The sequence below is a fragment of the Podarcis bocagei genome, assembly GCF_964188305.1.
Source record: "Podarcis bocagei genome assembly, chromosome: 10".
In the NCBI taxonomy this organism is placed as follows: domain Eukaryota; kingdom Metazoa; phylum Chordata; class Lepidosauria; order Squamata; family Lacertidae; genus Podarcis; species Podarcis bocagei.
Genome location: NC_138135.1, coordinates 5,448,863 through 5,470,857, shown reverse-complemented (window position 1 = coordinate 5,470,857; position 21,995 = coordinate 5,448,863). Strand labels below are relative to the sequence as shown.

General features: G+C 52.0%; 1 protein-coding gene across 2 annotated transcripts in view; it reads right to left on the bottom strand.

Moving 5' to 3' along the window:
* The window catches only part of LOC308595579 (uncharacterized protein), a gene marked incomplete at its 3' end in the record, with an annotated part of 54,419 nt that overhangs the window by 11,590 nt on the left and 20,834 nt on the right, over nt 1–21,995 (bottom strand). The window contains exons 1-2 of one of the 2 annotated variants that reach the window (XM_081209979.1): nt 4,643–4,821; nt 3,486–3,621 (exon numbers count right to left, since the gene is read on the bottom strand). Of the gene's footprint in view, nt 1–3,485; nt 3,622–4,642; nt 4,822–21,995 lie in introns of those variants that run through there. The other variant, XM_081209980.1, reaches the window with a different exon arrangement.

The window sequence follows — 21,995 nt, the reverse complement described above, 5'->3', positions numbered from 1 at the left end:
ACGCGCCCACTGCCGGGCACTTTGGCAAGGAGAAGACGGTGGAATTAGTCGCCAGAGACTTCTGGTGGCCCGGAATGAGAGGGGAAGTCGCGGACTACGTGGCGAGGTGTGACACCTGCCAGAGGGCCAAACCAGTGCACAGACCGCCGGCCGGACTGTTGGAACCGCTGCAAACTCCGTTCGAACCATGGGAGAGAGTGGCCCTGGACTTTGTCACGGATCTGCCCAACTCGAGGGGCAAGACGGCCGTGCTGGTGGTGGTGGACTTGTTCTCCAAGATGGCACATTTCATTCCGTGTGCTAAGGTGGCCACGGCGGAACAAACCGCCAAACTGTTCATAGACCACGTGTTCAAGGTTCACAGTCTGCCGCGGTCTCTTCTGTCCGACCGAGGGCGACAGTTCATCTTGAATTTCTGGCAGAAGCTGATGGGCTTCCTGAACGTCAAGATCAACCTGGCGTCGGCTAGACACCCGCAGACCAACGGGCAAGCGGAGCGGGTCAATGCCATCATGCAGCAGTACCTGAGATGTTATGCGAATCAACAGCCTGCGACGTGGGTGGATTACCTGCCTCTTGCCGAGTTCGCCTACAACAACACGAAGCACGTGTCCACGGGGGTCACGCCGTTCTTCGCCAACAACGGGAGGCACCCCAGAACCTTCCCGGGACTGGAAAGAATGGGGGAGGGGGAGCCGCAGACAGCAGATGCGTTCGCGTCAGAGTTGCAGGAGGTCCACGATCAGCTGCGGCGGCACCTGGAGCTGGCCAAACACGCATACAAGGTACAAGCGGACAAACACAGAAGGGTTGGCGAAGAGATCCATGTGGGAGACTGGGTCTGGTTAGCAGCCCACGCAGTGCCGGCCAGGTCGTTGGCGAAGAAGAAACTAGGGCATAAGCAACTGGGGCCCTACCAAGTCGAAGAGCAGGTCAACCCGGTGGCTTTCAGGCTGGTGCTTCCGGAGGGTTCCAGGATGCATCCGGTGTTCCACAGATCGGTGCTCACTCCCTACAAGGCACCTCACAGATTTCAGGAACCAGGCACGGCACCAAGTCCGCTCCGAGAGAGAACCAAGCAAGGGGGAGTGGCACAGGAGGAACGCATCAACGAAGTCACAGAGATTTTGGACTCTAGATGGGGGGAAGAGGGGGTAGAATACTTTCTCGCCAGGGAGGGCACCCCGGCCAGTGCCAACAGCTGGGTGCCGGGCTACGCTTTAGACGAACCTCTGCTCAAAGAAGAGTTTCATGCCCTCTTCCCACACAGGCCCATGCCAGCTGATTTTTTCGACGACTGGCTTTTCACGCCTACGCTTTCAGCCAGCACGTTCCGGGGGTTCGACTCGGACGAGGAACTGACACGCGACGCACGTTCCCCGGAGGGGTCACCCTCGGGATCTGCCTCAGAACCCTCGTATTGGTGGGACGATAGACCAGAGGAGCAGTGGCGCAGAAAGTGGCTGGAGGGTCCAGGACGAGCGACGCCCCTGGAAGGAAGCGAGGGAGAGACGGACATGGACGTTTTCGGGGACGACCCGGGTTTCGAGCATGGCGGCACAGAGATGGAAGCGGAGGTGACCGTCGTCGACGAGAGCAGGGAGGAAGAACCGGAAGACTTCAGATGGAGGCCCGCCACGGGAAGCGAACTGTATCCGACATTCGTCCCCCTGACACAGCAGCACCCAGCTCCCGCACCGGAAGGAGGGGAGGGGGGAAGAGGGGGCTTCGAGGGGGGGATGGATGTCAGGGGTTCAGTAGCAGAGGCAAGGGCAAGGGAGGAAACAGAGAGCGAGGGGGAGGAGGCAGAAGAAAAGATGAGTGATGACGACGACCCGAGATCTCCGAGTCTTTCCAGTGAATCAGAAGATTCACAGAAAGGAGCACCAGTGGCCAGGGCAAGGGGGGAGCCTAGGGGGACACCCCAGGAAGATAGAGCCAGAGGGGACTCAGAGGGGAGCAGTTGGAGATCGGGACCAGCGTCACCGCCAGAGAGCAGGGAAGAGGAAGGGCGCCAGGGATCAAGCGCTGGCAGCTCACAACAGGAGGGAGGGCACGAGTCAGGAGTGGCCACACCTCCATCGGGGAGCGAAGAAACGGTCAGACGGAAAGTGGAAGGTTGGGCGCGCGCGCCAAGTTCAAATGCACAGGAAAGTGACGCAGTAGGCAGCCCGGAGAGGGAGCCAGGTCCTAAAGCCCGGCGCAAGGAGACAGGAGGGTCCGGGGGGTCAGCGTCGGAGGAGTCCCGGAGGGAGGAGACCCCGGGGGGCAGAGGGACCCAGAGGAGAACAGTCAGGCGGAAAAGGTGGAGTAAGGCTAGGATATTAAGTTGGTGCACAAGGGGCGGAGACTCAGACGGAGCTTCGCCGATCTAACCATAAGACGTAGAGTTGCACGCAGCAGCTTGAGAATGGAAACTGTAACTCAATAAAGACTTTTACTTAATGATCGCTGGCTAGCGTGATCCTCTGTGAGCTAGGATCGGGGAGCAACTCTGACACCGACGATAGAAGAATGGAGATTAAAATTGATAGACTATGCGGAATTGGACAAATTAACTGGGAAAATCAGATATACTAAAGACCAAAAGTTCATCGAGGACTGGGGAAAATTGGTAGATTATCTGAAAAACATATGTGGTATAAATACAACGTTAGTGGGATTTCAAGAGACACTGTAAAAAAAAACAAATAAGTATTGTTTATTAAAAATAATGGGAGTAAGGAGGAACAATGGCAATATGAAAAAAGGGAATGCGTATTAAAGGTATAATTATGGATGACTGTCAGAGACGCTGAAGTAAGTTCAAAACAGGCATAATTTGTTGTATTCGGGACAAAATGTATAACTGGATGAAAATCAATAAAATTTATTTTTTAAAAAACTGTACTTAGTGGAAACTTCATCCTTGAATATGTAGTACAGATTCATTAACAACCTGAAGTTGTGTTATTTCTTGAGATATGAATTTATTCCTGATCTGAGCGTTTTTTCCTACTCTCCTAACTATATGTCAGTCTAGGAGATCGTTATGAAGGAGCAAGTTCTGCGACCTAGAGCCCTAAACAGCCTCGGCCCTGTAGACCTGAAGGAGTGTCTCCACCCCCATCCTTCACTCTGAACACTGAGGTCCTCCTCTGAGGGTCTTCTGCTGGTTCCCTCCCTTCAGAGGTCAAGGAAATGAACAACTACCTGACATTTAGAAGATAGTTGAAGGGAGACCTGTATTAGGAGGTTTTTAATGTTGGATGTTTTACTGTCTTTTATGTGTACTGGAAACCCAACCAGATGGGCAGGGTATAAATACTACAATCATTTGTATTATCTTGTGATTTTTTTGGTAGTTATTTTGGAATTTGTAGTGTAATATCAGGTCATGAAATGTTTTGGGTGGAGAAAATCACAGGGTTGCTGTAAACAATAATCCCACCCACACACTCTCATTCACATACAGTCTGTAAATTTGGGAAGGTCACACAGCTCACCTGTGCTAATACTGGCAGTCTTTGGTCTGCATAGGCACACCCTGTCTGTAGAGCCTCCAGCCACAAGCACTGTCTACCATGAAAATGGGTCCTTTGACTGGGAAGAATCTCAGCTTGTCGGTCACTCTGACATTGCCTATAAAAAGTAAGAGGAACAGAAATGTTTTTGAGGTGCACCTTCTCTACCAATCCTGAGATCAATTAAATAGGTTCTGCACCCCTGTTTCTGATGACAGGTGTACATTATTCTCATCCTCAATAAACCATGCAGTGGAAAAGACACTTGAAGATGGAAGCCTGAGAGAGAGGAAAAGGTTTCTGGCTGCTTCCTGGGTGGGATTGCAGAAACAAAGAGCCGCTTCTGAGAAGGCCTCTCCCCTCTTCCTCTTTCTTCTCCTCTCCAGGGTTAACCGTCGTTGGACTTGGCAGATTCGCTGTGTCTGGACAGGGCAGGAGTTTATGGGGTGGGAAGAGGATGGAGCTTGCAGGAAGGAAGGGGTGGGGGAACTGGAGCCCCCACTTTCCAGGGATCCCTCTCTGGTTGCCTTGAAGGGGGGGTCGATTCTTGGGTGGGAGGGAGAAGCCAAGGCGGCCCCTCCGGAGATTCCTCGTGGGCGCACGATGGAGACGTCTCCCTACAGACTGGTCTCCTCCCCCCCCCGCCAATGCTGCGCTTCCTTTCCCCGGGGAAGCTCCCCTCCCTCCTCCCCCCGGCTCCCCCCACCCTTGCCCCCTCCCTCTCTCCCGGAGTCTCCCCTGCCCCCAGAGGCCCCCTGGGCGCGGCTCACCCCTCGCCATGCGCGACCCATCTCTCCACCCGGAGGGGCCCCCCAAGACGAGGTGGGGTGGGGAGGGACAGGGGGGTCTCTATCTAGGCGTCTCTCGCGCCCGTTAACCCTTTCATGGTCTGCCTCTCTCCGCGCGGAGCGCACAGGGCCCCAGGGATGCCTGCGCGGGGGAAACGGGGCCGGGGAGTCCTCGTGGGACCCCGTGGGTGGGTGGGCGCCCCATGTCCTCCCCTGCCGAGGAAAGCCCCCTTCGCAGCTCACGTTCAGGGATCCAGGCCCACGGAAGGCGCTTTGAGGAGCTGGCGAGGAGTCCCTCTCTGGCTCCTTCTCTCCCCTCCCCTCTCCCCCCCCCCGCCGCGACCCCTTTACCTCTTTGTCCTCGATCCCGATTCTCATTTCCTTTCCTCCAACACCGATGTTTTTTTTTGGGGGGGGTCCCCTGCCGCCCCTCCTCCCCTTTCCGAAAGGGCGCGCCCCTAGAGCTATGGCGCTGAGCGGCAATCCGGCGTCGAAGCTCCACTTCCGGGAGAAGCTGGCAGTTTGGGAGGAGGCTCACCCCCCCCCCCCCATTTCCCGGAACAGAAGCCGGATTGGAGGAGGAGGAGGATCCTGATATTTTCAAAGGAGAAGCCCAGGAAAGCCTTGCAGCTAGAGGGATGTGTAAATTCTATTATGGTTCTTATTGGAAGAGGGTAGTTAAAAATGTGTGGGAAACTGGGGTTGTTGACAGGGGTGGGTGACGGGTCCATGTTTCTGAAAGCCAAAGACTCAAATTTTGTGACAAATCTGTGATGTATCGAAGATGCTGTGGAAAAATGTATTGTGCGAAATGAGGAGAGGTCTTAAAAATCCATGCAACCCTCTTCTCGGGGTTCCTACTCTTGCTGTGTTTGAACCTTGTTGCAACAAATAAAGATCAGGTCAACTGACCGCCCTTTGCATCTTTAACTTGCCTGGAGACTCCTTCTTTTGCTGACCGGAGGGACCCCCGGGGAGTGGCACCCTGAGGAGCTGGGCAGCGGAGTGAATCCGCACCCCGGGATATTTTCCTTCTCAACTCTTTCCCACCTGAGCCTCACCCCCTTACCTAAAAGCCAGACACAGCACAATGTGACAGGATTGTGACTCCTGCCCTCAGCAAACAAAATATGACCCCCTCCCCCCCCCCAGAGCAAAGCAACCCCGGGATCCTGAGGTCCCCCAATCCTTGAAATGAAAAGCAGGGGGGGGGGCTCGGGACACCTTCAGGGAGCAGGCGGGGAGGGGGCTGCCCAGGCTCCAGAAGCTCCTTCTCGCTGGTTCCTCCCCATCGCCCTCCTGCTGCCTGCCTCCCCTCCGCTTCTACTGGTCCTTTGCAAGTGCGGGGAAGCCCTAGTCCCTCCGGCCCCCCTCAAATTCCTTCTAAGAGCCCCACATTGCACGGGGCAGCCTCACCTGCAGCGAAACAACACACAGCTGCCCTGGCAGAGTGGAGCCAGGCTGGGGGGCACCGTGGGGACCCCAGAAATGTGTCCCTAGAGGAAATGCGCCTCCCCCCTTCTCTGGGGCTCAAGTGCTGCCGGTGGGCTTCCCAGAAGAGGCCCCTGGGAGGACAGGGGCCCCTTGGGCCTGATCCTGTAGGGCTTACCTGATGTTCAGATGCAAGTGAACCCTCCTTTGTCCTTCAGGGAGAACAGGGTTTCCCAAATTTGGGTCTCCAGCTGTTTTTGGACTACAGCTCCCATCACCCCTAGCTAGCAGGACCAGTGGTCAGGGATGATGGGAATTGTAGTCAAGCCCTCCAGGTGGCTCTGGCAAGTGAGCCCAGCTGCATGTGACTAGGGTGGGGGGAATTCCTTCCTGGTGTTACGGAAATTACAGGGGAGGGGGTTACCATCTGACATTATCCCCTGGGACGAGGAACTCCAAACCCCTCTCCACTCAGTCGCAAAAGATTCACATATCTTATAAATACAGGAAAACATGGTCTCTGCATTTTAAGAATGGGATTTACGGACTTCGTGTTTTATGAATGGGATTTATGAATAACTGAAGCCCAACAATCAAGAGCGCTATGTTTTGACAGCTAGCCAATGGGGGAATCCGTAGAAGGCTGAAACTGCCTCCAAACCAGCCTTTCAGCTCAGCCTTTGTAAAATTGTCTCAGCGCCCTCCTGCTGCTCAGACTATGGGCAACGTATATTAAATGTATCCATTTTGGTTTCGATTGCCTAAAGTTGGTAGAATGTTACAAAGATTGTGTCTGAATGTATCCTTTCAGCTTGACAGCTCTGGGAATGATAACTAAATTTGTAAATTCATATAAAATCCATACTGAAATATACTCAGAGTCGCGAAGTGATTTCATGCTCTTTATTCAGCTCATAGTGGTGAGGAGGAATGAATGAATGTCCCCTCACAGTATCTGCTTTATATACATTATTTACACAATGGGCTGCACATGATTGGCTAATTCCGGAATTCTACTGTAAGCCAATCAGGTTGTGGATTCACTTCTATCTGGAGCAGGATTGGGTGGTTCCTGCCAACCAATCATACTGCTGCATTGTTCTAGGACCAATCAGACTGCTGCATTCTGAATCCTATTGTTCTAGGACTAATCAGACTGCTGCAATTTGGATCCTATTGCTCTAGGACCAATCAGACTGCTTCAGTTTGGATCCTATTGAACTCAGTACATAACACCCCTCCCCTCTAAGTTCCAGTCCTGCCCGGGAGGTCGCATTCATAGTCCTCAAGGTATGCCGGCGGCCTACGTGTGTGTTGCGTCCTGGGGTGTTCCCTGGTCCGGGCTCCAGGTTCTGGCTCGTGTTCCAAGGATGCTGGCTGTGATGGGGCTGTTTGGTTTGGCGCAACCGGCTCGCTCAGTCATGGTTCTGGTTCTGGTGTCCTTTCGGCCTCACGGGTCCTCTCTGTATTTACTGATTCTGCCTCTCCTGCTGGCCCCTCCTGCTCTATGGGCCTCACTGCCCCACTGTTCCCTTGGGACTCCTCTGACCTGTCCTCCTCCTGGTTTTCTCCCAGGAATCATCTCTGTATCTGGTCGCAGTGGGGGCGCCAGCATTGCCCCCCATCTGTTAGCACCTCGTACGACACGGGGCCAGTGACCCTGGTGACTGTGGCGGGTACCCATGCTGGGCCTGCCCCAAAATTCTTTGCGTACACTGGGTCCTGGGCCTCGAAGGTCCGGGGGTTCCTGCCTTCCCCCACCACTACCTCATCCTGAGCTCTATCGGGGTGAAGGCGGTCCAATCTGATTGCAAGGCGCCGACCCATTAGTAGTTCAGCGGGGCTCCGGCCAGTCGTTGAGCTGGGGGTGCTGTGCTGTGCTAGAAGGAATGCGGCAAGGCAGTACTCCCAGTCCCCTTGCGTCATGCAGCGAAGGGTGTCCTTGGTGGTCCGCACCATGCGTTCTGCTTGGCCATTGGTGGCAGGGTGGAACGGCGCCGAACGGATGTGGCGGATGGCGTTCTGTGCTGTGAAGGTTTGGAATTCTCCTGACGTAAATGCAGTCCCGTTGTCTGAGACGAGAGTGTCAGGGAGCCCGTGGGTTGCAAACAGCCTGCGTAGTACCCGGATGGCTGCGGACGTGGAAGTGGACGGTACCAGTGCGACTTCCAGCCATTTGGTGTAGGAGTCCACCACTATGAAGAATGGTTTCCCCTGAAAGGGGCCAGCAAAATCCACATGCAGGCGTGACCATGGTGCTCGGGCGGACTCCCAGGACTGGACTGGGGCCCTTGGGGGATCTGGGCGGGATTCTTGGCAGGCCTGGCAGTGTTTGACCCAGGCCTCTATCTCTCCATCGATCCCCGGCCACCACACATAACTCCTGGCAAGGGCCTTCATTCTTACTACCCCTGGATGTGTCTCGTGTAGGGCTGTGAGGACCCTTTTGCGAAGGGGCTGGGGAACAACGACTCTGCTTCCCCATAACAGGCACCCCTTGTGGGCCGACAGTTCATGTTTGCGGGTTGTGTAGCCGGCGAATTCTGGCCCAGGGCTGCTGCTGGGCCATCCCCTCCACACCCAGTCCAGGACTCGGGAGATGACCCTATCTTTCTTGGAATGGTGGGCAACTTCTTGTGCCTGAATGGGGTGGTCGGGAAGCAGCTCCAGGCTCATAACCTCTTGTGCAGGTGCTGGGTCAGGGCCTGTTTCCGGTAGTGGTAGCCTGCTGAGGGCGTCCGCATGGCCCATCGCCTTCCCAGGTCGGTGAATCAGTGCATATTGGTAGCTGGCAAGGAAAATTGACCACCTGAGGACGCGAGGAGACAGCACTTGGGGGGTCTGCTTTTCGGGGGCAAACAAGCCAAGCAACGGCTTGTGGTCAGTCACCACGGTGAAGGGCCGCCCGTACAAGAAATCATGGAATTTTTTTTACTCCCTTCACGATTGCCAGACCCTCCTTGTCGATTTGCGAGTAGTTCCGCTCGGTTGCGTTGAGTGTCTGGGAAAAGTACGCCACCGGTACCTCTCTTCCATCCGGGAGTTGGTGCCCCAGGACAGCGCCAATGCCATAGGGTGAGGCGTCGCATGCTAGCACCACCGGCAGCCTCTTGTCGAAGTGTGCCAAGACAGAGTTTGAGACAAGCAAGTCCTTGACTGCCTGGAATGCGGCCTCCTGGCGCTGGCCCCACACCCAAGGGGCCCGCTTGTCCAGGAGTCTGTGTAGGGGCTCCGCTACCGCCGCCTTGTGGGGAACGAAGGAATGGTAAAAGTTCAGTAGTCCCAAGAAGGCCTGAAGTTCAGTCTTGCTCTTGGGCGCTGGGGCATCACAAATGGCCCGTACCTTGTCCCCAGTAGGGTGGACCCCTTCTGCGTCCACCATAAATCCCAGAAAGTCCACCTGAGGCACTCCTAGTAGACATTTTTCCCGCTTCACCTTGAGACCCGCCGTCTGGAAACGGTGTAGAACGGTGCGGAGGCGGTCCTCGAACTCCTCTGGTGTGGGCCCGGCAATCAACACATCATCGAAGAAGGGGGTGACGCCAGGAATCCCTTTAAGGAGCGAGTCCATTAGATTCTGGAATATGCCTGGTGCCACGCTGACCCCGAATTGCAGCCGCTTTACCCTGAACGCTCCTCTGTGCGTCACAATCGTCTGTGCCTCTGCTGTGGCCTCATCTACTGGCAGCTGTTGATATGCTTGGGCCAAGTCCAGCTTGCCAAAAATTTTCGACCCAGCCAGGGTGGCAAGGACATGGCTGACCACTGGCACTGGGTATGCATGGGCCGTGAGGGCCTTGTTTATGGTACATTTGTAGTCTGCGCAGATGCGGACCGAACCATTAGGCTTGACGGGTGTGACTATTGGGGTTTCCCAGGGGGCATTAGGCACCGGCTCCAGCACTCCTTGCTCCACGAGTCGGTCCAATTCCTCGTCTATACGGGGTTTCAAGGCGAACGGGACCCGGTGGGCCTTGAGCCTGACCGGTCGTACTGCGGGGTCAAGCTGTAGCGCAACGGGGGGGCCCGTATACTGTCCCAATTTCCCGTCAAAAACCCCTGGAAATTCCTTGCAGATGGCGTCCACGTCCACTTGTAAGGTAGTGTGGTTCACCCCGGTGATGGCTAGCCCCAGTGGTCCAAACCATGCCAATCCCAGTAAGCTAATGTAGGGGCCCTTGACCACAAGCAAATCCAGTTGCCGCGTCCGCCCTCGGTATTGCACCCTGAAGGTCCCCACCCCCATTGTGGGGACCTTACGTTTCTGGAAGTTCCGGAGGGTGAATGGGGCCGGCCTGAGTTTGGGACCCCCAGTAGGACACAGTTTCCTTAAGGTCCTTGCCGAGATTATGGATAGAGTTGAACCCGTGTCAAGCTCCATGCGGCATGGGGCCCCCTCTATCTGTACCTCTACATAAATTTTCTCTACGTTGGGGTGGGGCAACTGGTATACCTGGCAGTCCGTGAGCTCCGTCGAGTTGCCTTGGTGCGTTGGGCCCCGGGACCTGGGGCTCTTGGGTTGGTCATCTGATGCCTGGTGTCAGGTGGGCCGAGCCCGACACACCCGGGCAATGTGTCCCGATTTTCTGCACTGCCTGCACTCTGCGTTGCGGAAACGGCAGGTCCTCCTCTCGTGACTTTCCCCGCAGCTTGCGCAGTTTCCTCCTTCTCGTCGAGGCAGCTGTGGTTTGTGCGCTGCTTGAGTGCGCTGCTGTACTCGGTGCACCTCCTCCCTGTCGGATCCTGAGTCGTCGGTGAGGTCTTCGTGGTGGACCCTCGGTTGGGATGGCAGGCTCGGCCGTGCCTCTTGCGTCGACCTCTCGGCAGCTTCCGTTGCCAGGGCCTCCTCCAGAGCGACCTGGAACGTTAGGTCCTTCTTAGCGTAGAGGCGTCGTTGCAGCTTCTCATCCTTCAGGCCACCGACGAGGCGGTCACGAAGCATGTTCTCCAGCTCTGAGAAGTTGCAGAACCGGGCGGCTTGGCGGAGAGAGGTCACAAACCCAGTTATGGTTTCCCCAGGGGCTTGTCGCTTTGCGTAGAAGGCATTTCGACGAGCCACCACTGAGGGCTGCGGCGAAAATTGCCCCTTCAGCTGTTCCATTATTGTTTTGTATGGAACAGTAGCGACGTCTTCAGGCGCAAGGAGAGCCCGAGCTATTTCAAATGTCTCCTCTCCGCAGACGCTGAAGAATATCGCCCTCTTCTTGGCGTCTTCTTCATCAGTGACCCCCTTGGCTTCTAGAAGGAAGGTGAAACGGGAGGCGTACGCTTCCCAGTCTCCAGATGCTGGGTTGAACGGCGAGAAGCTGCTGTCGGTTGCCATTCTGAGTTCCTTGTGTCCCGGAGCTGAAGCCTGGATACACGGTGCGAGGCAGCGGTGCGGCAGGTGGCGGTGCTGCGGTGCTGTGTGTGGCAGTCAGCTCAGCGGGATCCCACCTTCGTCGCCAGTGAAATATACTCAGAGTCGCGAAGTGATTTCATGCTCTTTATTCAGCTCATAGTGGTGAGGAGGAATGAATGAATGTCCCCTCACAGCATCTGCTTTATATACATTATTTACACAATGGGCTGCACATGATTGGCTAATTCCGGAATTCTACTGTAAGCCAATCAGGTTGTGGATTCACTTCTATCTGGAGCAGGATTGGGTGGTTCCTGCCAACCAATCATACTGCTGCATTGTTCTAGGACCAATCAGACTGCTGCATTCTGAATCCTATTGTTCTAGGACTAATCAGACTGCTGCAATTTGGATCCTATTGTTCTAGGACCAATCAGACTGCTTCAGTTTGGATCCTATTCAACTCAGTACATAACACATACTTTAACCGATTCTTCCCATTCCAAAGCCGTTTTAACTCTTAAGAAAAAGTAAATTTAGGCTTCACCCTCCTCCATGACCCTGGAAGCGCATAGCCACGTAGGCAGTGAGAACAGGACCTCCTGCCATAATCCCCTGAGCGTGAGAGAACCTACACTTTGCCCCACCCTGGGAGTAACCAAGGGGCAACAATAGACTTCCACAGAGGCAGTTGACCAAGCCAGGTTCTGAAAGCCCATCTCAGGAGAAGCCCTGAGGGCAAGGATGTAATTTGATTCTGAACGGATTTTAGAATGTGTCAGGGGTTCAGGGACACAGGCACAGGGGAGGGTGGAGACGGAGAGCGATGGGGAAGAATCCCAGGACAGCGAGGAAGAGGATGACAATGACTCGAGGGATTCCATGAGTCTTTCAAGTGAATCGGAGGATTCCCAGAAGGGGGCGCCTGTGGTCAGGCCAAGGGGAGTCACAGGGGGGACTCGTCAGGAGCAGGGGGCCAGCAGGGGATCCCAAAGTGGGAGCTGGGAGTCAGGACCGGCTTCCCCGCCAGAGCGCAGTGAAGGGGGTGGAGATTCCAGTGTGACAGGGGAAGCAGCTCCGGCAGCAGAGAAGGGGGGAAGGTCGGAGCAAGACATCCTCCCGGAAGGGGAGGGGAGTAGTGCAGGGAGTAGTATAACTGTCAAGAGGAAGGTTAGAGGTTGGGGACACGCGCCAAGTTCAAATGTGCAGGCGCGCGGAAGAACAGGGAGTCCGGAGGAGGAGCCAGGTCCCAAAGCCCGCAGGAGGGGGGGAGAGCTGTCTGGGGATTCCGCATCAGGGGAGTCCAGGAAGGGCGAAACCCCGGGGGGCAGGAAGACCCTGCGGAAAAGGAAAGAAAGGAAGAGGTGGAGCAGCACAAGCCTCTTAAACTGGTGCAGGGGAGGGACTGACTCAGAGGGGACTTCAGCGGTCTAAGCGTAACAGACGTGGGGTGCGCGCCTCGGCTGTGGAGCGGATAATGAACTGCAATAAACATCTCTGTATATAAACTGGACTTGGCGTTGGTCTCTTGTGAGCTGGGACCTGAGGCAGCCCTGACAGAATGTATTTCAATTAATTGATTGTGATTTTATGTAAACTATATTACTTTTACTGTTGTTAGCCGCTCTGAGCCCGGCTTTGGCTGGGGAGGGTGGGATATAAATATATTTTATTTTATTTTCTTATTATAATTACAGTGGTCCCTCAGGTTACAGACGCTTCAGGTTACAGACTCCGCTAACCCAGAAATAGTACCTCGGGGTAAGAACTATGCTTCAGGATGAGAAGAGAAATAGTGTGGCGGTGGCACGGCAGCAGCAGGAGACCCCATTAGCTAAAGTGGTACCTCAGGTTAAGAACAGTTTCAGGTTAAGAACAGACCTCCGGAATGAATTAATTACTTAACCCGAGGTACTACTTTATTGTGTCGATAGTTTTCTTGTTCTTTGGGTGATGGGTACTGGAGAGGTGTCCAGAGATGTATCTGATAGAGTGACCAGCTGTTGCACTTGTGTAACCCTTTGATACCCCTCCCTATTTGTGACATACTAGTGAAGATGCTACTCGAAAAGTATTCTGGGTGAAGGGGGGAAGTTTTAAAAGTCGATGTAAATTGTCCAGGGTTGCTCAAACAAAGAGAGATGCAAGGAGCTCCAAAAGGACCTCTCCAAATGGGGTGAATGGGCAGAAAATACAGTTCATTGTCAATGAGATTAAAGTGATGCATGTTGGGACAAAAAAACCTACACCCATTAATATCATGTACAGGTTCATGGGGTCTGAACTGGATTTCCCCGTGTGCTCTAGGAGTCCAGGGGAGAGGGGAGGTGATCGCAGCAGGAGGGGGGGGGGTCTCCCTGGATGCTTCAGGGGCTGGCCTCCTCTGGGTCTCCTGGCCCCCTCCTCTCCTCCCTCTGAGCCTGAACTGCTCTCTGCCCCAGCCTCTTCCTGCTCACCAAACCCTGTTTCCTCCTCAGCTTGCAACACCTCCCCTCCCCCTCTGCTCCCATTTCTCCCTCTATCTGCTGATCGCCATCCCACCACCAGTCCCCAGGATCTGAGCCTTCTTCCCTTGTGGGTACCCCAGACTGGTGCCTCCCGTCCCCTGCACCCCTCCAGTCCATGACAGCAACAGCAACAACAAGAGTAAAATCAGTAGGATAGCAATATGCACTGTGTTCCTCTGGCAGGAAGACTCCCTAGCAGCATGATTGACTAATAACTTCTGGGACTAGGGAAAAATATTATCCTCCCCAAAGCCCAGAATAAGCAGTAGCTCTGGGTTTCCCCTAAGTGGTTCATGACTGAAGATGGGCCTGTCAGGAGACTTTCCTGGTACCTGCAACCCATCCTTCCCCCTCTTCCAGTTAGGTTGGGGGGGGTGAATCTCCCATTAAATTTTAAGTTTTCTTCAGAAGGTGCAGGGGCAGGGATGAAGTTCTGTTGAATAAGTAATGTTTGGAGATCATGCGGTGGTGGGGGTGACAGAGTATGTGGCAAAAACCAGTCTGTCACACAAACACCCATCTTGAATGCTTGAGTACAGCAACTCCAAGGCCTGAGCCAAGTATCGGCGGGGTAGGGGACACGTGTAGAGCAATTCCCACACTGAGGTCAAAAACACACACAGAAGCAGCAGGACTTTTTCAGTAATAGTTTACTGAGCTTTCAAAGCATACAGTTCTCACTGGGACCCCAGTGAGGCACAAAACTTAGCTCCTGAGAGCAAATCCCGTTTCAGCAGTAAAAAAAAATACAGCATGCAGGATATCAAAGTCAGGCACACACACCGGCAGAAGGGAGCAAGGGAGGAAAGAGGCTGGAAGGACACAGGGCAATGGAGGTGTGTCTTTCACTTCCTGCCACCTGGGAGGGAAGTCAGGAACTCGGCATCTGCAGGGACTTCACGAAGCAAAGCTTTCTGCCAGCTGCTTCCAGGCAAACATGCGACACAAAAACACACGCTGTGTTCTGTGTCGTATTGCCGTATCAGTTGTTTTTTTGTTTTGCTTTTTCCAAAAAAAATATTCTTCATTTTATAACACAAACAGAAATACAAACAAATTATTGTCATATCCTTATTTTCCTAATCATTAAGTGGGCTTCCCCAAGTCCCACCTATCTGATTTTCATTTTACTTCATCTTTAGCAGTTTACATATATCATCGTTTCTAACCATCTTCTTTTAAAATCACTCTTAAAATCACTTCACATTTTATCACTTACAAATAATACTATTTTAAGATACACTATCTTCTACTTCTAAGCCTGCAGCCTATATCCACTTCCAAAGCTATTCTAACATTTAAATATTAACATATTTTTTCAAATATTCCTTAAACTTCTTCCAATTCTTTCAATACTTCTTTCAATACTTTCATCAGTTCATTATAAATACTTTCCCAGAAGTCTTTTTCCTTGGGGCACGTCCACCACATGTGGTAAAAGGTTCCTTCTTTTTCTTTACATTTCCAGCATTTATTATCATGAGTATGATACATTTTGCTAACCTCACTGGTGTTAAATACCATCCATTTTTCTCTTAATACATTACAAGCTGTAAATTTGATTCCTTTGTTCCACAATTTCTCCCAATCTACCATCATGATATTGTGCCCCACATGCCTGGCCCATTCAATCGTTACAGATTTCACTTGTACATCTTTCGTACGCCATTCCAGCAATAAATTATACATCTTAGATAGGTTTTTCGGTTTTGTATCTAATAATTCCGTTTCCAGTTTGGATTTCTCTCTTTGAAAACCAATTTTCTTATCCATTTTAAACACTTCATTTATCTGGATTTACTGGAACCTATCATCTAATTTATCTTTCAACGGATCACAAGGTCCCCTACTTCCATCAGAATAGCATTATACTTCAACCACGTATCTTTCATATTCAACCTTTTATGGGTCTTAGCTTCCAATGGTGAGCCAAATCACTTGTTTTTCAAGGGTTCTCGCAATGCGTCAGCTGAGTATGGGGGAATGCATTCTCAGGCAGATCAGCTTTCCTGGGAGCTGGAGGGGGGGGGGAATTGACCCTCCTCTTTTCCAGTGGTCTCAGAAGCAGGGAGTGACACTGATACAGAGCAGATTAGACAAGAGTTACCTAGCTGAGAGATAAGGACAAGAGAAACAGACTCAGCTGGCCCTGAAGCAGGAATACGGATTTCTTCGGAGATCATTGCTGGGAAGAAGAGTGGACTCTGAGAGGAACATGTCCCAAATTCCATACATCTAAATGGGTTCTCCCTTGTGACAGTCCCTAGATGTTTCTTAAACATTCCATTATAATTAAATCACTTTCTGTAATCTTTCCATTTAAACTGCTTCTCCTCATGTCTGTTGATGGTTTGTAGGGTTTTAACTCTTAAAGTTCAACCTGTGCATGAGTCTGTTGATTTAGAACTTCCACAAGTACTGGACCTCCACCTCTATCTAACTTCCTGACATTTATATGGTTTGTCTCTTATGTGAGTTTGTTAATGTAAATCAAGGATTCTACTCTGACTGAAGCTCCTTCCAGAGGCTAAACATTTAACAGGCTTCTCTGATGTGGGTCTGCTGATGTTTTCTAAGATTTCCACTATGGCTGAAGCTTTGTCTGCACTCCATGCATTTAAATGGTTTCTTCCCTGTGTGAGTCTGGTGATGTAAATTGAGGTGTCCACTCTGACTAAAGCTCTTTCCGCACTCCATACATTTAAATGGTTTCTCCCCTGTGTGAGTCCGTTGATGAGAGCTAAGTACATCACTCCGACTGAAGCTCTTTCCACAATCCAGACATTTAAATGCTTTTTCCCCTGTGTGAGTCCGTTGATGTATATTGAGGTTTCCACTCTGACTGAAGTTCTTCCCGCACTCCTTGCATTTGAATCCTTTCTTGCCCATGTGAGTCGGCTGATGTGTTCTATCAGTGAAAGTCTTTCCACACTCCATACCTTTAAATGGTTTCGCCACTTTTGGGGTTTGTTGATGTGAGCTATGTGTGCTCATTCAATGAAGCATGTTCCAGATTTCACACATTTCAATGTCTATATCTAATGAAACCAAAGGTGCCCTTTCCCCTGGAAGTCTGTCTCTCTTCTCCATGACCCTCCTCAGCGTGGGAGGAAAGGAAATCCTGTTTGGGTTTCAAGGAAGAGAAGAAAGGAAAAGAGAGCATATCAGATGCAATTAGCACCACCTCATATTTCAACATGTCCTATATTTCCCCTGCATCCTACCCAGGTTCCTAATTTTTAGGAAATGAAGATGCAATGATGTCAAATGATAGTAATGCATCAGCAACCTTTCGTTATCCTCAATCATCATTAATAAAGCAGCATGATCTTGGAAAACAGCCTTTTCACATCAATTGTTTTCTCACTGGAAATGCAGCTACTCTCTCTCCATGAAAAGCCCTCTCTTTCTCTGGTTCATCGTTCCTTTGGACATTTCCCATCATCGGCATCATAATCCTCCATCCACCCCTGTTTCCACCTCTAGATCTTCATGAATCACCTGCACAGTCCCAATGGCCTCAGGAAGTCCATGTGGACCATTATATGAGACCCAGGTCTACATCTTTTCCAGGGACTGTGGTCTGGATCAGTCAGAGAATTAGTGACAAGGCTTGGTGCTTGGGGTCAGCTGAATGGGTGCTCAGGGAAGCTCCTGTTCTTGGAGATGGACCTCTGTCTACATGCCTTGCATTGCATGGAGAGAGCAGGAGAAGCAGAGAGAAAGGAGCTGGCAAATGGGAAACACCCCCCCATTGTTCCTTATAATAATGATGTGCTGCCTGATCTCTTGCTCCGTCTTCTGACACAGGACTATCCTAATCTGGCACTGAAAAGCTGGATATTAAAGGCAAATGGATAACTCTACTTAGTGGAAACTTCATCCTTTAATATGTAGTACAGATTCATTAACAACCTGAAGTTGTGTTATTTCTTGAGATATGAATTTCCCAAACTTAGGTCTCCAGCTGCTTTTGGAGTACAGCTCCCATCACCCCTAGCAGGCAAGACCAGTGGTCAGGGATGATGGCTTTTGTCGTCAGGGTCTCCAGGTGGCTCTGGCAAGTGAGCCCAGCTGCAAGTGACAAGGGTGAGGGGGGGATTCCTTCCTGGTGTTATGGAAATTACAGGGGAGGGGGTTACCATCTGACATTAACCCCTGGGACGAGGAACCCCAAACCCCTCTCCACTCAGTCGCAGCCAGATGGGCGGGGTATAAATAATAAATTATTATTATTATTATTATTATTATTATTATTATTATTATTATTATTATTATTAAAATATTTTGCAATGTTTTTGCAGATAGCCTTTAAATTTCTTCCAATCCTCTTCCGTTTGTTCTTCTCCCGTGTCTCGGATTCTGCCAGTCATTTCTGCCATTTCCATGTAGTCTATCAATTGCATCTGCCATTCTTCCAGGGTGGGCAAATCTTGTGTCTTCCAGTACTTTGCGATAAGTATTCTTGCTGCTGTTGTTGCATACATAAAGAAAATTCTATCCTTCTTTAGCACCATCTGGCCGACAATGCCCAAGAGGAAGGCCTCTGGTTTCTTAAGGAAGGTATAGTTAAATACCGTTTTCAGTTCATTATAGATCATTTCCCAGAAAGCCTTAACCTTTGGGCACGTCCACCAGAGGTGAAAGAATGTTCCCTCAGTTTCCTTACATTTCCAACATTTATTATCAGGCAAATGATATACTTTTGCAAGCTTGACTGGTGTCATGTACCACCTATAAATCATTTTCATAATATTTTCTTTTAAGGCATTACATGCCGTAAATTTCACACCAGTGGTCCATAACCGTTCCCAGTCAGCAAACATAATGTTATGACCAATGTCTTGTGCCCACTTAATCATAGCTGATTTGACCGTTTCATCCTGAGTGTTCCACTTTAACAGCAAGTTGTACATTCTTGAAAGTACCTTAGTTTTAGGTTCTAACAATTCCGTTTCTAATTTCGAATTTTCCACCTGAAAACCTATTTTTTTATCCATATTAAAAACCTCTCTAATTTGGTAATAATGTAACCAATCTCGCACTTTATCTTTTAGTTTCTCAAAACTCTGCAATCTCCATGTGTCTCCGTTTTGTTCTAGTATCTCCCAATATTTCGGCCATTTGGCCTCCATATTGAGTCTTTTCCGAGCCTTAGCTTCCATAGGTGACAACCACCCTGGGGTCTTATTTTCCAACAATAAATCTTTGTATCTTGTCCAGACATTAAATACTGCTTTCCTGACAATATGGTTCTGAAATGTTTTGTGAGCTCTAACCTTGTCGTACCACAAATATGCATGCCACCCAAACGCATTCTTAAACCTGTTTCTGATGACAAGTGTACATTTTCCTCATCCTCAATAAACCATGCAGTGGAAAAGACACTTGAAGATGGAAGCCTGAGAGAGAGGAAAAGGTTTCTGGCTGCTTCCTGGGTGGGATTGCAGAAACAAAGAGCCGCTTCTGAGAAGGCCTCTCCCCTCCCCTCCCCTCTTCCTCTTTCCTCTCCTCTCCAGGGTGAACAGTGGTTGGACTTGGCAGATTCGCTGTGTCTGGACAGGGCAGGAGCTTATGGGGTGGGAAGAGGATGGAGGTTGCAGGAAGGAAGGGGTGGGGGAACTGGAGCCCCCACTTTCCAGGGATCCCTCTCTGGTTGCCTTGAAGGGGGGGTCGATTCTTGGGTGGGAGGGAGAAGCCAAGGCGGCCCCTCCGGAGCTTCCTCGTGGGCGCACGATGGAGACGTCTCCCTACAGACTGGTCTCCCCCCCCCCGCCAATGCTTCGCTTCCTTGCCCCGGGGATGCTGCTCCCCTCCCTCCTCCCCCCGGCTCCCCCCACCCTTGGCCCCCTCCCTCTCTCCCGGAGTCTCCCGTGCACCCAGAGGCCCCCTTGGCGCGGCTCACCCCTCGCCATGCGCGACCCATCTCTCCTTCCGGAGGGGTCCCCCAAGACGAGGTGGGGAGGGACAGGGGGGTCTCTATCTAGGCGTCTCTCGCGCCCGTTAACCCTTTCATGGTCTGCCTCTCTCCGCGCGGAGCGCACAGGGCCCCAGGGATGCCTGCGCGGGGGAAACGGGGCCGGGGAGTCCTCGTGGGACCCCGTGGGTGGGCGCCCCATGTCCTCCCCTGCCGAGGAAAGCCCCCTTCGCAGCGCACGTTCAGGGATCCAGGCCCTGCCGGGGGGGCCACGGAAGGCGCTTTGGGGAGATGGCGCGGAGTCCCTCTCTGGCTCCTTCTCTCCCCTCTCCTCCCCCCCGCGACCCCTTTACCTCTTTGTCCTCGATCCCGATTCTCATTTCCTTTCCTCCAACATCGATGTTTTGTTGGGGGGGGGGTCCCCTGCAGCCCCTCCTCCCCTTTCCGAAAGGGCGCGCCCCTAGAGCTATGGGGCTGAGCGGCAATCCGGCGTCGAAGCTCCACTTCCGGGAGAAGCAGCAGTTTGGGAGGAGGCTCACCCCCCCCTTATTCCCGGAACAGAAGCCGGATTGGAGGAGGAGGAGGAGGAGGATCCTGATACTTCCAAAGGAGAAGCCCAGGACAGCCTTGCAGCTGGGGGGGGGGGGCGGAATCTGTGAATATGGTTCTTATTGGAAGAGGGTAGTTAAAAAGGTGTGGGAAACTGGGGCTGTTGACAGGGGTGGGTGACGGGTCCATGTTTCTGAATGCCAAAGACTCCTACTTTGGGACAAATCTGTGATGCATCAAAGAAAATGTATTGGGAAATGTATTGTGGGAAATGGGGAGAGGTCTTAAAAATCCATGCAACCATCTTCTCAGGGGTCCTACTCTTGGTGTGTTTGAACCTTGTTGCAACAAATAAAGATCAGGTCAACTGACCGCCCTCTGCTTCTTTAACTTGGCTGGATTCCCCTTCTTTTGCTGACCGGAGGGACCCCCGGGGAGTGGCACCCTGAGGAGCTGGGCAGCGGAGTCAATCAGCACCCCGGGATATTTTCCTTCTCAACTCTTTCCCACCTGAGCCTCACCCCCTTACCTAAAAGCCAGACACAGCACAATGTGACAGGAGTGTGACTCCTGCCCTCAGCAAACAAAATAGGACCCCCTCCCCCCCCCAGAGCAAAGCAACCCCGGGATGCTGAGGTCCCCCAGTCCTTGAAATGGAAAGGGGGGGCTCGGGACACCTTCAGGGAGCAGGCGGGGAGGGGGCTGCCCAGGCCCCAGAAGCGCCTTCTCGCTGGTTCCTCCCCATCGCCCTCCTGCTGCCTGCCTCCCCTCCCCTTCTATTGGTCCTTTGCAAGTGCGGGGAAGCCCTAGTCCCTCCGGCCCCCCTCAAATTCCTTCTGAGAGCCCCACATTGCACGGGGCAGCCTCACCTGCAGCGAAACAACACACAGCTGCCCTGGCAGAGTGGAGCCAGGCTGGGGGGCACCGTGGGGACCCCAGAAATGTGTCCCTAGAAGAAATGCGCCTCCCCCCTTCTCTGGGGCTCAAGTGCTGCCGGTGGGCTTCCCAGAAGAGGCCCCTGCTTGGCCCCTGGGAGGACAGGGGCCCCCGTGGGCCTGATCCTGCAGGGCTCACCTGACGTTCTGGTGCAAGTGAACCCTCCTTTGTCCTTCAAGGTGAACAGGGTTTCCCAAATTTGGGTCTCCAGCTGTTTTTGGACTACAGCTCCCATCACCCCTAGCAGGCAAGACCAGTGGTCAGGGATGATGGGAATTGTAGTCAAGCCCTCCAGGTGGCTCTGGCAAGTGAGCCCAGCTGCAATTGACAAGGGTGGGGGGAATTCCTTCCTGGTGTTATGGAAATTACAGGGGAGGGGGTTACCATCTGACATTATCCCCTGGGACGAGGAACCCCAAACCCCTCTCCACTCAGTCGCAAAAGATTCACATATCTTATAAATACAGGAAAACACGGTCTCTGCATTTTAAGAATGGGATTTACGGACTTTGTGTTTTATGAATGGGATTTATGAATAACTGAAGCCCAACAATCAAGAGCGCTATGTTTTGACAGCTAGCCAATGTTGAATCCGTAGACGGCTGAAACTGCCTCCAAACCAGCCTTTCAGCTCAGCCTTTGCACGATTGTCTCAGCGCCCTCCTGCTGCTCAGACTATGGGCAAAGTATATTAAATGTAGCCATTTTTGTTTCGATTGCCTAAAGTTGCTAGAATGTTACAAAGATTGTGTCTGAATGTATCCTTTCAGCTTGACAGCTCTGGGAATGATAACTAAATTTGTAAATTCATATAAAATCCATACTTTAACCGATTCTTCCCATTCCAAAGCCGTTTTAACTCTTAAGAAAAAGTAAATTTAGGCTTCACCCTCCTCCATGACCCTGGAAGCGCATAGCCACGTAGGCAGTGAGAACAGGGCCTCCTGCCATAATCCCCTGAGCGTGAGAGAACCTACACTATGCCCCACCCTGGGAGTAACCAAGGGGCGACAATAGACTTCC